Genomic DNA, 18,100 nt, shown 5'->3' with positions numbered 1-18,100 from the left:
AACAACACCATGCCCGTTTTGAAGGGATGGGGTGTGTAAAATGCACTATGAATTGAAAAGCACTGCACACATACCAGGAACTGTCACTGTCAGAGACCATTTTGAGCCAGTCTGCAAGTCTTGCCGGCGCTCCTTCTCTGAGCCAGCCCTGCAGGCTGGTGAGGAAAATACCAAAAACAGTCCACGTCACTGTCCTCTGATCCACAGAGGAGGAAATGGAGGCTCAGAGAGGGTAAGCCACATGCCTAAGGCCACCCTGCTAAAACGCGGCGGGGCTGGGGTTTCAGTCCAGCCATCCGAGTCCAAAGACTGCCGTGGCCTCACGACACAGAGATGAAGAGCTGTGGCCGAACCAGCCGCCGCCTGACGGCACAAACACAGTCTTCCTGGACCACAGCCACACGCGTTTCTTTACCCCTCATCCGGGGCTGCTTTTGCACGACAGCAGTTCGGTTGAGATTGTATGGCTGACAAAACTGCTGATCCTTTACAGAAAACACTTTCTGAACCCCGATCTACAGAGTCCAGTCTAGTCGCCCACCCTCTAACCACCACTGAACACCTCCTGCATGCCCAACACTGTGCTGGGCACTGGTGATTCGGAGACAAATTGGATAGGAACCCGGCTGCCTCCCAGATTACCAGGGAGGCTGGCCCCATTTCACAGATAAACAGACTGAGGTCTGCTTAGCTTCCCCAGATCCCGGAGAGACTGGTGGTTGAAACTGACCGAAATCGAGTCTGGCACCTCGCTCTGTCCCACTCCCCCACCCTCACCCCCACCCCCCATGGGAACTCCGCAGGCTCCACAGGAAGGACCCCAAACTCCGCATCAGGACCCAATGAGGGGAGAGGGATGGAGAGGGTTGAAGGAATCAGTTTCTCTCTCCCTCTGTCTCTTTCCATCAATTCCCAATTGTTAGGAAGCCAGGGCTGCAGGAATGAAAAATAACACGACTGACAAGCACTAATTCATGGATTAAGTGCTCCATATGTACAGGGTTCTGGTTTCCTTCTGCCTCAAAACCCTGACCAAGTCCTCCCACTTCCCTGTATCTGAGATTCTTCCAAAACAAGAGGGTGTTGGGTTTGTCAGTGTTTGGACCCCAGATGGTGCTGCCCACAGGCACACGGGATGAAGAGAGAAGCTGGGTTTCAAAGCTGCTGTAGGTGACCGTGTTAGGGGAGGAGCAGGTTCGGGTGATAACTCGGCCAAGCATCCCCCTTCCCTGCCCTTAGGCTGCAAACGTGGGCCACCCTTCTCACACCGGCATCGAGACAACCAGGGAGTCCGGGAAAATCCCCGGGGAAGGGCTCACAGTCCCGATCCTCTCCCTCCCTTCTCCCTTCTCCACCAGCAGACGTCAACTCCCCGCAACAAGCTGGGTGCTGGCCCTGTGCCCTGTATGGGAGCCCGACCCCGCAGCCCCCACCCAGCCTCCATCCTTTACTCCTGCCCCTTCCGGGTCAGATCAGAGAACCAGGTGGTCCCACGGGCTCACCACCCAAAAGCCCCAGCGTCCTGCCAGCCCCTCCGTCCCCAGCCACCTCGCTGGAGTGTTTACTTAAGGCTGAATGTTATATCTGGGAGTTCATTAATTTTTTGTGGGCGCCAAAATGCGGATCATTTGTGCTTATCCTCAACTAAATAAGTCAGGTCATAAGAGGTAATGCCATGGGTAGTGGAATGTAAACAAACACATTCTACCTCAATAAACATGCTAATTCCCAGCTATAATATTCACAAGTAAAAGATCCATCACGCCGACCCTATTTGGCAAAGGCAGCGGGCCTCATCCGTCAGCGAGGGAGGCTCCCGCCAGTTCGCTGCGGGAGGGAAATAGTACAACTTAACTTGCTTGATGACGCCCTCAGGGGGAAACATGAGCCTCATAAATGAGTCTGGAAATGTGATAAAAGGATAATCTTGCATAAATGAGCCTATATCACCATTACCTGCACCAACCAAGGCCAGGCGCGGGCTTTGAGTGATGGAGTCACATTTCCTATAAATTAAGGCCGAGGAGTCGTGCGCCAGGCCAGCGGGAGCTCTCCGTCCTTGCCATGTCCCAGTGGCCACCCTGGCCCGAGGCTGCCACGGAGGATGCGTGTGGGGCTCAGGCGGAGGCCTGGGCCCTGGCTGGGGCCGGAGTACTGGCGGGGGAAGAGCAAGAACAGCCCGGGCCCTGACGAAGCATGAGGACAGCCTGGCAAAGGGAGACAGCACAGGGGCTCTTGGCCCTGTCCCCCATCTCATAGAAAAAGCTAAGCAATCTGTTACTTTATTTACTCAGTAACAGTTATTGGACACCTATTCAACACCAAGGCACTGAGATAGGCACCTGGAAAATCAAAATAAGATGAAGCCCTTACTGTTAAGAATTCACAGTGGGCTCAGGGGGAGGTAAAGCAAGTCCACACAGCCTGCTTGTCTGTGATCAAGTGCTGAGGGCGCTCAGTGGGAGAGGCCCGGGACCTGGCTAAGGCAGTGAAGGTCCTAAAGGAGAGTGGGCCCCTCCCTCTCCGCTGGGCCCCTCCCCATCCCCAAGGGCTCTCTAGAGACCCTGCCCCTGCCCCTGCCCCTGCCCTGAGCGCCTCTATCCCCGCCTGTGAGTCCTGGTAGCAAAAGACAGGGTGTTCTAAGCAGCGGGCACAGCATGCCCTTTCATGTCTCACTTCCCAGCAAATAGAACCGGGATGTCAGGTGGAAAGGCCTGACCTTCCCCAGGGCTGAGGGCGGCCAGGCCCTCCTCCGGCACCAACTGCTTATTTCAGGAATGAGTGGCTGTGTGCAGGGGAGTGAACAGCGGCAATGTGACTACTCCTCCAGGGGCGTTGTATCCAGCCGGCCATTTCCCCTGCGGTGCCTGCTCCCTCTCCAGACCAGAAGATCCTTTCCAATCCGTGAGGCCTAGCTCTGCTCCTCGCACAGAACTGATGCTTAGTAACTACTGGCTCCATGCTTTAAACTGTTGACCCGAGAGGAGAAAGAGGGTATCGCCAAGAGCAGAAGGTGTTGAGGCGTAGAAAGACCTCCATGCTTTCATTTGCCAGACAACTTTGGGATGAGATAGCAGAATCAGGGACCAAGAAATACGAAGAGAGGAAACAGCGGTGCACCTACTGCGTGCAGGAACTAGGTGGAGGTGGGTCATCGTTGCCATTTCACTGACGGAACCGAGCGGGAGCAGACGTGCAACTGACATCGAGGCGTGCCGAGGTCCAGAGTCCCTGCCTGCTCTTTCCAGCCTGTCTCCCTCCTTTCATCCCAGGGGAGGATCATTTTAAGTCAAAGTTGCAGGGGTCTGGAATGGGTTCGCCAGATCTTTCTGGAAGCAGAAGATCTGGAAGACCCCTGGGCATCCCTTTCAGCAGAGAATCCTCTCACTCAGGCTGCCTGGGCGCAGGAAGCCTACAGGAGCAGGTCCCCCGCCCAGGACCAGGCCAGCTTCTAACAGAGAGAAGGCCCGGCTTCCAGAATGGTCTGATCCAGAGCCTACTTTAGGGTTAATTTTCTGGAGGAAGGAAAAAAGGTATAAACGATGTTGAGAAACCGAGCTGACAAGCTCGTGGGAACCCTGAGCGGCAGAAGTCTTAGTCAAAAGTGCTGGCTGAGAAACGGCCGGCCCCTGCCAAGCCCGGCCAATGGAAGCTTGCACATTCCTGGGGCTGCGTGTTTCACATACTTTCCGCGGTTTGGCCAGCGGAGGGCCAAGCGAGAAGAATCTGTCATTGCCAACTTGGGTCTGCAAAACAGCTTGGCTGGCAGGGAGCAGTGAAATCGCAGGAGCCGGAAAACCTGACTCATGAGCTGCATGGGGGAGTCGGGGGAGAGGCACCCCAACCTCAGACCCACAGGGGCAGGCGCGGCTCCTCTGACTCAAGGCCCTCTTGCAGCTAACCACTGTGACTGCCCCTCCCCCCGGTGAGAGCCGCCTGCCGTTCCCATCAGGGCAGACAGGAGCTGAGCACCTACTAGGTGCCACGCATCCTGCTGAATATCTGAGGAAGTTGGCAGAGTGGGCATCATATGCCTATTTTTCAAATAAGGAAACTGAGAGCCAAAACGGTGCAAGAAGTGCCCCGTGCCACACAGCAATGTGTGCATGCTCCCACGCTACGAACCCCCTATTGGCCCCTCCCATCGCCTAAGGGGTCCCTCAGAAGAGGGCCTAAGAAGAAACAGCAGAGAAGAGCGGGCGGCAATGGTCCTGCCCCTCACCGGGCTCCTCATCCCGGCCGTCCCCTGCTGGCCCAGGCCCCACCCTCCCTCAGCGCGCGCGCACACACACACACACACACACACACACACACACACACGCGCCCTCTGCTATCCCACCCTGAGCCCCCGCATGCCAGGCTCTCCAGTGGGAAGATGCCTTCCCCCCTCCCCCTGGGCCAACTCCTCCTCCATCTTCAAAGTGGCTCAGGCATCTCCAACCCTGTGCGGTGTTCCATAGCATCTGCCCTGTTCTCGCCATCAGGAGTCACCCAGCCCTCCTTTCCCTATCTGGGGCCTGGGCACCCTCAGCACTGCACCCCGTATGTCGTCTATGGGAATCACGGCTAGTGAATCTGTCTTGTGTCTTCCCATAAGCTCTCCGAGGGCAGGACTCGTGCTCATGTGTCTTTCTGTCCTCAGAGGCTCACACTTACAGCTCCAGAAATGTCTGCTGGGCAAGTAAGGGTAGGAAAACCATTCAAAACTCGTGGAGACCCGGGATCATTGTCATTTCCCGACCTTTGTTGTCTCCTTTTCCTTGGTGGGCCGTAGACAGGAGAGCCAAAGGAAAGCTCACAGAGCAGTGAGAGGGCTGGTGATGTGATTAAGGAGCTGCAGGGCCCGGTCAGGTGGGGAGTCCTGGACCCAACCTGCAGGGAGCCTGGTGCGCAGACCAGGACAGGGGACCTGGGACCCCGACTGGAGCCTCAGAGGGTCATACAACCATTCGCTGTGTCGCACAACCATTCGCAGTTGGATAGGCAATGAAGTGGCCCTGTGCCAAGCCCCTCCTTAGGCCCATCTGGAGCGGTGCAGTGGCAGTCAAGACGTTCTAGCTGTGGGCTCCCAACAAAATCCTACCTAGCCGTCAGCAAGGAACTAAGTGCCCTGTTCCAAGTGAGGGGCAGATGGGGGCGGACTTCCCCTCAACAGCCCTGGCCTCGAGGCAAACCACTCGGAGGGTCCCCCATTCTGCGGTCCACGGGCCATTCACAAACCGCAGGCCCAGTGGGAAGAGCCGGATGCGACTGAGGACCCGGGTTCTAGTTTCCTCCGCTACGTGCAGGCTGCATGGCCCTGGGCAAGTCACTTCCCCTCTCTGGTCCTGGGTTTCCTCCTCCCCACAATGGGGGAGACATCTCCCTCCCAGGGGTGCTGAGAGGCTGTAACCAGCACAGCTTTGTGCCTTGTTACGGTCACAAATATAATTTGCTGCCAAGAGGCCCATTAGGGCCTGAGCATCTTTGTGTCATCACGAGAGAGGAGCTCTCAGAGGCACCAGGCCCCGGCTGCAGAGGACACGTGACTGCGAGGCTTGAGGCTGCCTTTCTTCTTGGGGTTTCAGGCTCCACGTGCTCAGGAGGCGCCTCTTTGCCCCAGACCTCATTACCCAGCCAGCTGGGGCCTCCCACAGCCACTGCTTCTCTTCCTTGGGTGTGGGGCGGGGACACGTGAGCATGAAGAATTCCTCCCCTCCCTGCTCCACCAGCCAAACCCAGTCCCAGCCTGGGACCTGGACCCCTAAAGGGAGAGGGAGGCAGAGTGTTCTAGCTCCAGGAACCAGCTAATGGAACCTTGTTAATTACTATGTAAATTACTTTAATAGCCTGGATCTCCCTCAGACAATTGTTTAAGGGCTTGAGGCCCTAGACTGGGGAGATGGGGGTCTCGGGTGAGGGAAGGGGTGAGGGAAGGAACAGCCTTTCCGGGGCCCAGGGGCTCCCCTGTACCGTGTCCCGGTTCCCTGAGGGGCAGGCGCAGATGCACAGTCTCCCGTCTCCAGCCCAGGGGTTCTCACGCTGGCACCTGCAGGATGAGCTGGCCGTAGAGTTCTCCCTGAAACATCATCTGGTGATTCTTTCTCAGTTTACAGAGAGAACAGTTCCAGGAAGGCATTGCTGATTTTTAAATTCTACGTGTAGTTGTGTTGTTTTTTTAAAGATACACTATCCTACAGAAATGATATATATTTATATTTTCTACTATAAATGTGCTCTTGTACTATGTAATTAAATATGTCAAAATGTCATAGCCTTCCACGAAGGACACTATGACTTTAAGACTCTCTGACCTGCCTGGCTAGTGTGGCCCAGTGGTTAAGCGTGAGCCATGTGTCTCTCATCAGTGTTTCCATCTCTCCATCCCTCTCCCTTCTTCTCTTGCTAAAATCCATAAAAATATAGCTCTCAAGGAGACCCTCCGTCCTGAAGCACTTATTTTAGTTTCAATTTTCCAGATGGGGGAGGAGACACACCGAGAGATGCTGACGACCTGCCTTAGGACTTCTGGCCCATGAGTGCCGTTTCCCCAGGCCAGCTCTTAGGGTTCCCTGAAAACTAAGAGTGGACAGTTCTGAAAGGAAGCTGGGAAGGGAGGTGGGTAAGTGCCACGGGGCTGCTGCCAGGGCAATGAGCTGGTGAGGGGGTGTCTGAGCCGTCCTTGGCAGGCACCCTGACATGTCTCCCGGCTGCTCCCGGGGTGCTGCTTCCTTCTGCGGGACACGCTGCGTGCCAGAAAGCGGCGCTGCTGGCCAGAGGAGGGCTGGATTGGTTTTACGGCAACATGGCGGCTCCCTGGCCACTTCCTACCTGTGGGACCATGGGCATGTGGATTCCCGCTCTGAGTCTTGATTTCTTCATTTGAAAATGAGAACAAAACTTGCCTCACAGGCTGTTGAAAAAATGAAATGAGATGGTGCTAGGCACCTGGACCAGTGCCTGGCACAAAGTAATCACTAATCTCTCTCTTTTTCTCTCTCTCTCTCTTTCTCTCTCTCTCTTTCTTTCTCTCTCTCTCATATAAATATTTTATTTTGTTTTTACTTTTTAAAATATTTTTTTTATTGATTTCAGAGAGGAAGAGAGAGGGCGAGAGAGATAGAAACATCAATGATGAGAGGGAATCATTGATTGGCTGCCTCCTGCACGCCCCCCACTGGGGATTGAGCCCGCAACCCGGGCATGTGCCCTTGGCCGGAATCAAACCCAGGACCCTTCAGTCCGAAGGCCAATGCTCTATCCACTGAGCCAAACCACTAGGGCTCATATAAATATTTTAGAATCAGGGTCAGGTGCACAGACCTGGGGTGTGTCACTGTAAATGCAGCAGGACAGTGCCTTCCTCATGCCCCCAGTGCCAAGCTTCTGACCAGAGGCTCTCAGTGCCCAGAGAGGCTCCCCAGCCCCCCCACCCCTCACTGCCCTTTGCTCAGGCGCTGGGCACTGACTGCCTGCTCCCCATCGGAGCACTTCCCCCAGGGGGCATTGTAGACTGTTGCCTGTCTGTCCCTGCACTGGACCGAGCTCTAGAAAGGAAGGCGCCACATCTTGTCCGCCTGGCTCTGGCCTGGTTTTGGTTACAAGTAACAGAATCCAGCTAAGCTACTTAATCAAAGAGCAGGATTTGCTGGAAGGCCATGACTGTGGTTGTGGGGGGGGCAAGGAGATGCCGATGGCCTCAGGTAGGGCGGAAACCAGAAATGGATCACACTTCCCCTTCCTCTCTCACCCCCGCTTCTCTCTCCTCTCTCTGCAGGATTCCACACGGTAAGCTTCTGCCGAGCCCCCACCAGGACAGATACACCATTACCAACGTGAGCAAAGGACCCTGGGAACAACTGTGAAGTATGCGGTCCAAAGAAGCTATGAGAGGTTGGGAGTCAGAGAGGAAGAAGGTGAGGAGGAGGAGGACTGTGGAGCTGATCTATATGCTGCATGCCCTTCCCATCGATAACGAGAAATGCTGAGATCTAGCACGGGTGGGGCATTTAGCATGTGCCAGGCCCCACGCTAAGTATTGTACACGGGTGATGGAATTCAACCCTGCTGACAGACATCTGAGGGAGCTTCTATTCTCCTCTCCCATTTACAGGTGAGGAGCTGAGGGTTGGGAAGGTTAACTTGCCTATTAAGTTGCAGAGTTGGGATCCAAACTGGCTGCCTGACTCCAAGCCCTGGGTTATGCTATGAGCTGTGCCAGCCTGTGGGTGTGGCACGTGGGTGTGTGCTAAGCACCGCACGTCCATCCGACAGTGCTGACAGAGGTGCTGTGCGTGTGCCCTCGGGGGTGCCTGCGCACGGGATGTATCAGGCCAGCGCACCCCCCGAAGAGGAGACCGAGGAGGGAGGTGCTGGGACACCTGGTGTCCGGCTCGTTCTCTCCCGGGCAGAGCTGGTGGCACTGCACCCAGTTGTGCTCTCTGGTGACCATTTTTCTTTGTGAAAAATGTATGAACAGCAAACTGGTTGCTGAGCAGGGGGACCTGGGTGCTGGCCAGCGCTGGCAGATGGAGCCCCAGGGAAGTGGGCAACGCCCATGTGATCACTGTTCCCCGTGTCAGGGGCCTCTCGAGGTAAACTGTGACCACGCACAGGGAGAAATGCGTGGCTTGGAAGACCCTGGAGACCTCAGCAGCTGCATTCTTTCTGCCTTTGCCACGCACGGGGCCGGCTCCCCTCGGCCTTGTTTCCAGCCCCCTCCTCCATGCTGCCACCAGAGCTGCCTTCTGAACAGCCACTCCCTCCTGGCCACCTCCTGCTTCCCGGCCCTCCACGGCTCCCTTCCACCCTAAGCAACCACTCCAATGCCTGGCCTCTACCACCTGGCCCCACCCTGCCTTTCCAGACCACCCTTCGAGATAGCTGCCAGGGCTGGCGCGGGGTGAGGGGGAGATGCCCAGAGCAGAAAATTCAAGGAGGCTGTTACTATTCAGATCTGGGCCACCCCTCCCCTCGGTATCCTCCACCATCTCTGGCACAGGGGTGGGCAGCTCCATGGCTCAGAGTGGAACTGAAGGTGCCGCACCCAAGGTGCCGAGGAAAGTCAACTCTGATTCAGCTCGGTGCTGGGCTCCACATCCTCCCTGTCGCTCGGCCTCATAGCACCCCGATATGGTGAAAGGGAACACGGCCCCTTCCCTGCTCCAACTCCCCTCCCGCCCTGTGGGAAACACAGCGAAGGCCATCAGTAAGCGGACAGCGAGGCCTTGGGAGCCTGGCCAGCTCCTCAGTCAAGAAAACAGCCTTTTGATCTCACAGTTTTCGCACGCCCCCCTCCCGCTGCGGGCCCTGTTTCTCTGTTTTCTGTCCTCTATCAAACCTTGTGTTGTGGCTCGTAAGTCCTATTAAACCCACGTCTTTCACGGCCAGTCCTCCAGGGCATTTCTTTGGAATCCAAGAACAATAGCCTGAGATTTTCTGGGACCTCAGCACTTGGCATAACAACCCCATTTTGAAAGTGGGTACTTCACCGCCTGAGAGTCTGATGTGCTGAAGCCACAGAGCTAGCAAGGAGCAGAATACTGACGACGACGGTGGATTAAGAACCTACAACGGCCCAGCCAGGTGGCTCAGTGGTTGAGCATCAGCTCAGGAACCAAGAGGCCACTGGTTTGGTTCCCGGTCAGGGCACGTGCCTGGGCTGCAGGCTCCATCCCCAGTGAGGGGCGTGCAGGAGGCAGCTGATCAATGATGTTTCCCGATCGTAGATGTTTCTCTCTCTCTCCCTCTCCCTTCCTCTTTCTCTAAAAATAAATAAATAAGTATACATATAAAAGCCTGTCTAGTATTATACATATATTTACTATTAAAAAAAGAAGAACCTGCTATGGGGCAAACTGCTAAGGGGCTTCCACCTATAACCCAGTTACCCCTGGTGGCGACCCGGGCGGGTGGTACTACGGCTGGCCCTCATGGTTCCTAGATTCTGAATTTGCGCATTTGCCTACTTGGTGAAATATATTTTAACCCCCAACCCACTCACTGTGCTCTCAGGGTCTTCACAGCCATGCGTAGCGTGGGGAAATCTGAGTCATCCCACGCACGTGTGCCCAGCTGCAGTCGGACAGGGCTGCCCGCCGCCCTCGCGTCTCCGCTCTCACACTGAAGCAGGTGTCCTTTCCGTGGTCGGGTGAGTGCCCGGCTTTTCACACTTTTGCTTATTGTTGGGGATTTCCCTGTTTTAAGTGGCTCCAAACAGAGTGCTGAAATGCTTTCCAGTGTTCCTATTTCTTTGTGGGGTTTTTGTTTGTTTGTTTAGGGGGGGGGGTGCTTTTTTTGTTTCATTTATTTTTCTCGTGCTCCTAATTGCAAGAGGCTGCGATGTGTCTTGCAGAGAAAACAGGTGTGTTAGAGCAGGTGTGTTCGTTTTGTTAATGAACCATCAATACCTTAAATAAGGTATCCAAACTGAAACACACAAAAAACAAGATTAAGTATTGATCAATTAATGAAAATGAAACCCAAGGCTCCCTGAAGCCTAACCCTGTATTTTTTCTAGAAATAATAGTTTAGTACTTGCTAATTCAGTGTTCCCTGCTACTTTACCAAACATGACTTCTGCAAATAACAGAATTGACTGTATTTTCCTCCTTTGCCATTGAAAGACTATGGCTCAGAGAGGTTAAGTCACCCACCTGGGCTTGCACAGTTAGTGAGTTGCAGGCCATGTCAGAGGAGTCAGAAACAAGCACCTTGTTCTTTCATGAAGTGTGGGGTGAATGCTGGTGGCCAGGGACATGAGAGTGGGGGGGCAGGCATAGACTTGGTATTACACAGCATGATCTCAAATTCTTTTTCATTTGTCTACTCCGTGAAATATATTTTAACCCCCAATCCACTCACTGTGCTCTCAGGGTCTTTCACAGACATGTGTAGCGTGGGGAAATCTGAGTCTTTCAGTCCTGAGGCTTGGATACACGTGAAAGCCTGTGCTCGGTGCGAGTCAGTTCTTAGCGCCTCTCAAACTCCTCCTGCCAATTCCCCTTCCTAATATAGAAACAGCAGACCTCAGGTTCAGACCTCGGGTAGCGTCTAGCTGATATTTAGTACAATTATCATTATTTTTTTAAATACATTTTTATTGATTTCAGAGAGAGAGCAAGGGAGAGGGAGAGAGTCAGAGAGAAACATCAATGTGAGAAACATTGATCAGTTGCCTCACACATGCAACCTGCATGGGGACTGAACCCGCAACCAACTGAGCCACATCAGCTGGGGCTAGTAACAATATTTTTTATATGTGCCTTCAAATAGAATACTTGCATAAATAATGTTCATAATAATGGTTTTTTACTTTCAACAAGGTGATACAAAGTTTCTTTTCAAATAAATATAGTTAAGTAAATGTGTAAATATTTAAAGGAAAATGTTAAGTAATTGTAAGAAAAATCTGAAAGTTGGCATGTAGTGGGATATGGATGAGGCAAAAATCAGGAAGGTGATATGTGAATGACTGACGTTTGGGGTGCTAGCAATGCGGTTTCTTGATCTGCAGGCTGAATACACAAAGGTGTACTAAAACTTTTAACAGCTTGCCCGGCTGGTGTGGCTCAGTAGTTGAGCATGCACCAAGACATCACCAGTTGGATTCCTGGTCAAGGGCACAAGCGGGCTTGATCCCTAGCAGGGGGCGTGCAGGAGGCAGCTGATGGATGTTGTTTCTCTCTCATCGATGTTTCTATCTCTCTATCCCTCTCCCTTCCTCTCTCTCTAAAAATCAATAAAAACCTATTTTTAAAAAACTTTAAAAAGCAATAATGATTGAATAAATACATAAATGAGGGAGACAAGACAAATCTCTGGTGCAAAAGAATTCCAAATAATTTAGGAGACATTCCTTCCTCAAAGAAGGGGAGCGTAAGCTCGCAAGTCTTAAGTGTGGGCTGTGCATAGTGACTTTCTTCCAAAGAGCACAGTAAGGGGAGGGGGGAGAGGGTAACTTTACCATGGAGACACCAGACAGACCTACTTCAGCAGGCAATCAAGGCCAACGCCACCAGGGATCCGTTGTGTTGATGGTATGTGTACACCTTCAATCTAGTGTGCTGAAAATGGCACTTCACCTCTGTGGTCTTCCTCCCAAAAACCTGTACCCCTGGTCTAATCATGAGAACAACAGCAAAGTCCCTTAGAGAGCGTATACCTGATCAACACTCCCCAAAACTGGCCAGGTCATCTAAAACAAGAGACGTCTGAGAAACTGTCCCAGCTAAGAGGGGCCTGAGGAGACGTGACAACTAATGGAGTGAGATGCCGGAGCAGGAAAAAAAGAAATCAACAGGGCCCTGGCAGGAGGGCCCTGGCCGGTGTGGCACAGTCGGTTGGAGTATCGTCCTGTGGACTGAAAAGTCGAGGGTTTTATTCCCAGTCAGGGCACATACTCAGGTGTAGGTTCTATCCTTGGCCAGGGCACATGCAAGAGGCAACTGACCGATGTTCGCTCACACATCAATGTCTTACTCTCGCCCTCTCCCTTCCTCTCTCATTAAAAGCAATCAAATCATGTCCTCAGGTGAGGATTAAAAAAAGACAGTAGGTAAAAACTAAAAAAAAAAAAAAAAATCTGAATAGTGGATAGACTTTAGTTACTAAGAATGGAGCACTATTGGTTTATCAATTATAACAAATGTACCAAAGTATGTGAGATGTTAATAATAAGAAAAGCTGGGTGTGGAACACATGAAAGCTCTCAGTACCATCTTTGCAATTTTTCTGTAAATATAAAGATATTCTAAAATTACAAGTTTATTTTTAAAATAACATTAAATAATGATTTAATGTGTACATTAAATGTTAAAACTATATCTCACCATTAAAAGTGACAAAAAATAATTTTGGTATATATACATATATATGTGTGTGTGTGTGTGTGTATATATATATATATATATACACGTATATATATATCCTATCTAATAAAAGGGTAATATGCAAATTAACCATCACTCCATCACAAAGATGGCAGCGCCCATAGCCACAAGATGGTGGCACCCAGTCCTCTCAGCCCCACCGGAGTCCCCCAGTCCCGGGGGGGGGAGGGGAGGGAGGCGGCCGCTGAGAGCAGGCAGTGTGAGTAGCCTGGTGGAATGCTTGCTTCATCACCATGGCGATGAGGCAAGCGTTCTGCACCCGGCTGCAGATGGGCCTCTGGGTATACTTAAATCAATTTCTTAGCCATATATGCTTCTAATACTGTATCACTGGTATTTTTCTGAAGCATGTAGTTTTTTAAAATTTTGATCTCTTTTTTCCTCCAAATAATTGCCTATAATCATCTTCAAAGTTACATTTATGATTAATAACAGAGAAATTGTTGGCATCCTTCATAGACTCCTCTTTATAGATCATAATATTTTTAATGAGAATATAGTTTCTCTGGAGTAACTGACAAGCTCAGAGCAGATTCTGCTAAATGGATGATATTCTCAGTTCTACTTTCTTTAGCTAGAAATGGCTAACTATTTCAGCCTAAATATTTTCATAGGTAATACATTTTTATTTCCATTTAGAATACCTTTCTTTTTAAAAAATATATTTTTACTTATTTTAGAGAGGAAGGGAGAGATAGAGAGAGATAGAAACATCAATGATGAGAGAGAACCATTGATCAGCTACCTTCTGCATGTCCTACAACCCGGACATGTGCCCTGATCAGGAATTGAACCATGATCTCCTGGTTCATAGGTTAATATTCAACCACCAAGCCATGCTAGCCGGGCTAGAATACCTTTCTTTAAACAAAATTATGAGAACATAAAACTCATCTATAAGTTAACTTTGTAATTCTTTTTATTATTTTGTCAATTGTAGATGCTGCTAAACTATACGCCTTCCGCCTTCCCTTCAAATCAAGTACAAAACAGAATTTGCTCAATTAAAAACAGGAGCACCATCAAAATATCCTTCCCACAGCTGAAGGCATTCCAAAGGAAAAGTACAGAATTTCTAAATTGAATCTTGGCCACCACTTGAGTTCTCATTACTTAATTTGTTCAGCAACTCCCTTGCTTTCAAGAGGTAAAAGTGAATGTTTTCCAGTGTGAAATAAATGAAATTTGCTAAAAGCTTTGTTTACTAGTACAATACCTAAACTTTGATAAAAGTTTCTAAAGTTAAAGTGTATTTGGACACACTTGTTGAACTCTCTGATTAAAGATTTTCGGTTGCTTTTGAACAAAACTTAGAGGACTCATTTACAAAATGTTCAATTCCATTGTAAATAGTTAAGGTTATTTACAAAGTAATTCTTCAAAGGCTCAAACATGTTAGAAATCCAGCCAATGGCGGACAGCAAAAGGAGAAAACCTTCTGCTCTGCAGTTCTGTGCCACGTCCAACTGGAGCCTGAGGCAAAAGAAACACTGATAAAACTGCCTGGACTTCATTTACAATTGTGATATTTTGTTCATCATGAATTTTTACATTAATTTTGATTTTTTAAAATACCGCATTAAAATACTATTTGTTTTAATTATTGGATTTTTTGGTGCCCCCTTAAACTTTGCCCCTGAGGTGGGCACCTCACCCCCACCCCCCCACCCCACTCCTGGCCCTACTATCAAGCTGAACTGTTTTATATTCAACATCATCTTTGCCACAAAAATACTGTTGTGTGGTCACTCCTTATGTATAAAGTATGTGTATGTCTGCATACAAACAACCACAGTTTCTATTTCAACTGACGGGCCATCTCAGCTTGTTTTATCTCAGTGTTCAAGTATATATGCACCACCACCACCCATTCCAAGCTCACTTCTGCTTTATAGATTTCCTAATTGGATATAAATATTGTTTTTACCATGCTGCTGTGTTCTACTAAAATTTATATTCATACTTGAAAGCACAAATAATTCTATCTTCGATGCTGAACTCTGTATATGAATTTGCAAGAATATTTACAACAGGGGTCCTCGAACTTTTTAAACAGGGGGCCAGTTCACTGTCCCTCAGACTGTTGGAGGGCCAGACTATAGTTTAAAAAAAACTATGAACAGCTGAAACCGGTTTGGCTCAGTGGATAGAGCGTCGGTCTGCGGACTGAAAGGTCCCAGGTTCGATTCCGGTCAAGGGCATGTACATTGGTTGCGGGCACATCCCAAGTAGGAGGTGTGCAAAAGGCAGCTGATCGATGTTTCTCTCTCATCGATGTTTCTAGCTCTCTGTCCCTCTCCTTTCCTCTCTGTAAAAAATCAATAAAATATATTTTAAAAAAGAAGAAAAAAAAAACTATGAACAAATTCCTATGCACACTGTACATATCTTATTTTGAAGTAAAAAAACAAAACGGCAAAAACACCCGCATGTGGCCCGCGGGCCGTAGTTTGAGGACGCCTGATTTACAACACTGTTGGATGCTTCACCCTCACCAGAATGAACTTCCAAAAGCTTGACTTTGATTTCATTATCGAAATCAACTGAATTTCTGTATGAAGCATCTGATGACCTTAACTTAAAACTGCTGAGGGCCAGTATGGTTAGTTGCAAGGAGCAGAGGCCCTCTCAAACTACCGTATTTTCCGGCATATAAGATGACTTTTTAACCCAGGAAAATCTTCTGTACGCCCAGTCGTCTTATACGCCGGAAAATACGGTACTCAAACTGGGGGGCTGTGATGGGGATGACTCCAGGAGGAGCCAAGAGGGATGCTCGCGGGGACCTGAGCTGGAGCCCGCATGCGCCAGGCGGCTGAGAGACCATGTGGGATCTAGGACAAGCTCAGGCAGTGGCGGAACATTTCCTCTCTGTCTGCTTCCTTTGGTTCTGCTCCCACCTGCAAGTTCTTTCCATATAGGCAGGTCAAGTTCATGAACCAGACAATCTGGCTAGATCAATTTTTGAGCCAACGACATGGGTGGCTGGCCAGCCTGTGGATTGGCTGCCAGTGAGTTAGGTGCCAGCCTTTAGTCCAGTCAGCTGAGACCAAGGGGCAAGAGGTGGTGCCTGGGCACGAGGGACAGAACATGGCCTCCTGAGCATGTAGGCATTGTCCTTAAGGGGGGCCGTGGCCCTGGCCCCGTCAGCACACAACTGCTGCCAGGCCTCCGTGACTCCTCCTCCAGGCAGCTCCTCTCTGCTGATGGCCCATGTGACATGGGTGCCCTCAGCTTCATTACTGGAAGCTGCTCTCCGTGTCCATTTATCCAGACATTCTGGAAAGGAAAATATGTCCTCCATAGTGACCGTTCTTCACCACCCAGAAACCACATTCCCAAAATTACCCAGAGGAAGCTGCCAGCCTCTGCTCATGTGGTCTTGCACCACCTCAGAACCATCATAGCAAACATTTATAGAGTCCTTGCAGAACATTTCCCAGCCTCCCTTGCACTCTTCACATGAGTGGTCATGTGATGCAGCCAGTGGTCAGGGCAGACTGTTGAGTGAAACTTCTAGGAAAGCCCTTAGAAAGGGGACAGGCTCAACCACCACATGCCTTTGGACTTTCCCTCTCCGGGACTGTGGGTGCGCAGAGAGAGGCAGAGCAGCCAACATGGACCACGAATGAGTGACAGGAAGGATTCCGGGCCCGTGACGGCTTCAAGGACCTATTCTACCAGCACTGGGCTGCCTGCCTCTGTATTTGCTTTACTCAGAGGAAGGAAATGAAACTCTAATTTGTTTAAGTTGCTGTTTGTGGGAATCTCCCACAGCATTATTCCTAACTGATTCAGCATCCAATCATTCCTTTCCCACTGAGTCCAGCGCAGGGTAACTAGATGGAGCCACTGGGAAGCACATACATATAAGGTTAGGGTGGCGACACCCCCCACCCCCATCCCTGGGTATAGTTTTTGTGGAGAGCAGCTACAGTGTTTGGACAGGTTCAGGCCTTGGACTAATGAGAGGACATAGTCCTCTCATGGCCACGTGCAAGTCCCAACTTGGAGGGCAGAGCCCTCCCAGCACAATTATAGCCAACAGCTATAGTTGTTAGCTTGAACCTATGGTCTGAACACAGGGCCCCACCTGCCTAAGTGATATGGGCTGCAAGCAAACAAAGCTCGATCAGGTGCATGTAATTGAGTAGGATCAAAACCCATGAGAATGTTGTAAACATGTTGACCACGCCCTTACTTTGCCTCGTGGCATCGGCTATAAAATAAAGACACTGCTCATAGTCTGTCGCGCTGTCTCTCCATCAGAGAAGCAGCGTCCCACCCAGACCCAGCTTTCCTTCTCTTGTCTGTCTTTTCTCCATCCTTCACCGCCCCCTCTCAGGCTCACCCTTGGCCGTGCTGGCGCGGCACAGTTTTCTCAATCAGCTGGAAGGCACAGAAGACCTTAGATACAGAACACAGTTCTAGGAATCATAAAAAGGGAGGCTCACATCCAGCTCTTCAGGAACTCCTGCTCTGATGGGACTTGGAGGGAAGGGACATTTATTAAGTATCTATTATGGGGCAAGTATTATTTAATATTCAGAAGAACCTTGCAAGGGAGGTGTTTGTTTCATTTTATCCGTGAGAAAACGGAGGTTCTGAGAGGCTGAATGAATTGCTGTCTTAGGCTGCTATAACAAAATATCATAAACTGAGTGGCTTATAAACAACAGAAATATATTTCTCCGTTCTGGAGGCTGGGAAGTCCAAGATCAAAGCCAGCAGAGTTGGTGTCTATGTTACGGCTGCTTCCTAGTGCCTGGATGGTGCTTCTCACCCTAGCCTCACATAGTGGAAGAGGCGAGGGAAGCTCTCCAGGGTCTCTTTTACAAGGGCACTAATCTCATTTGCGAGAGTTCCACCCGCATGACCCAATCACCTCCAAATACAATGACATTGGGGATTAGGTTTCAACACAAATTTTGGGGGGACACAAACATTCAGCCTATAGCAGTTGCCCAGGTCACACGGCTAGGCGGAGGGTGCTGCAGAGCTGGGAATGGAGCTGAGACATCTGATGCCACTCTCTGCTCTCTACTGCACTGCACTGCCCCGGCCGCCGACAGCCCCTGTGCAGCCTAGGGAAGCACTCCTGTCTTCTGGGAGAACCGCTCATTCCCTCCTCCAACTGTGTGGGTTTTTAAAATATGTATTTTTATTGATTTCAGAGAAAAGGGAAATGGAGAGAGAGAGAGAATCATTGATTGGCTGCCTCCTGCATGCCC

General features: G+C 50.3%; 1 protein-coding gene across 1 annotated transcript in view; it reads right to left on the bottom strand.

The window, feature by feature from the left end:
* Window positions 1-3,501, bottom strand: part of SMAD3 (SMAD family member 3) — a 252,296-nt gene extending 248,795 nt beyond the window's left edge. Inside the window, exon 1 of the mRNA XM_079768745.1 lies at window positions 3,125-3,501. The gene's annotated coding sequence lies outside the window, so the exon portion shown is untranslated. The remainder of the gene's footprint in view (window positions 1-3,124) is intronic.
* Between the last annotated feature and the right edge of the window lie 14,599 nt (window positions 3,502-18,100).

Source organism: Cnephaeus nilssonii, assembly GCF_951640355.1.
Source record: "Cnephaeus nilssonii genome assembly, chromosome: 4".
In the NCBI taxonomy this organism is placed as follows: Eukaryota; Metazoa; Chordata; class Mammalia; order Chiroptera; family Vespertilionidae; genus Cnephaeus; species Cnephaeus nilssonii.
This window is presented reverse-complemented; position numbering and strand designations above follow the sequence as displayed.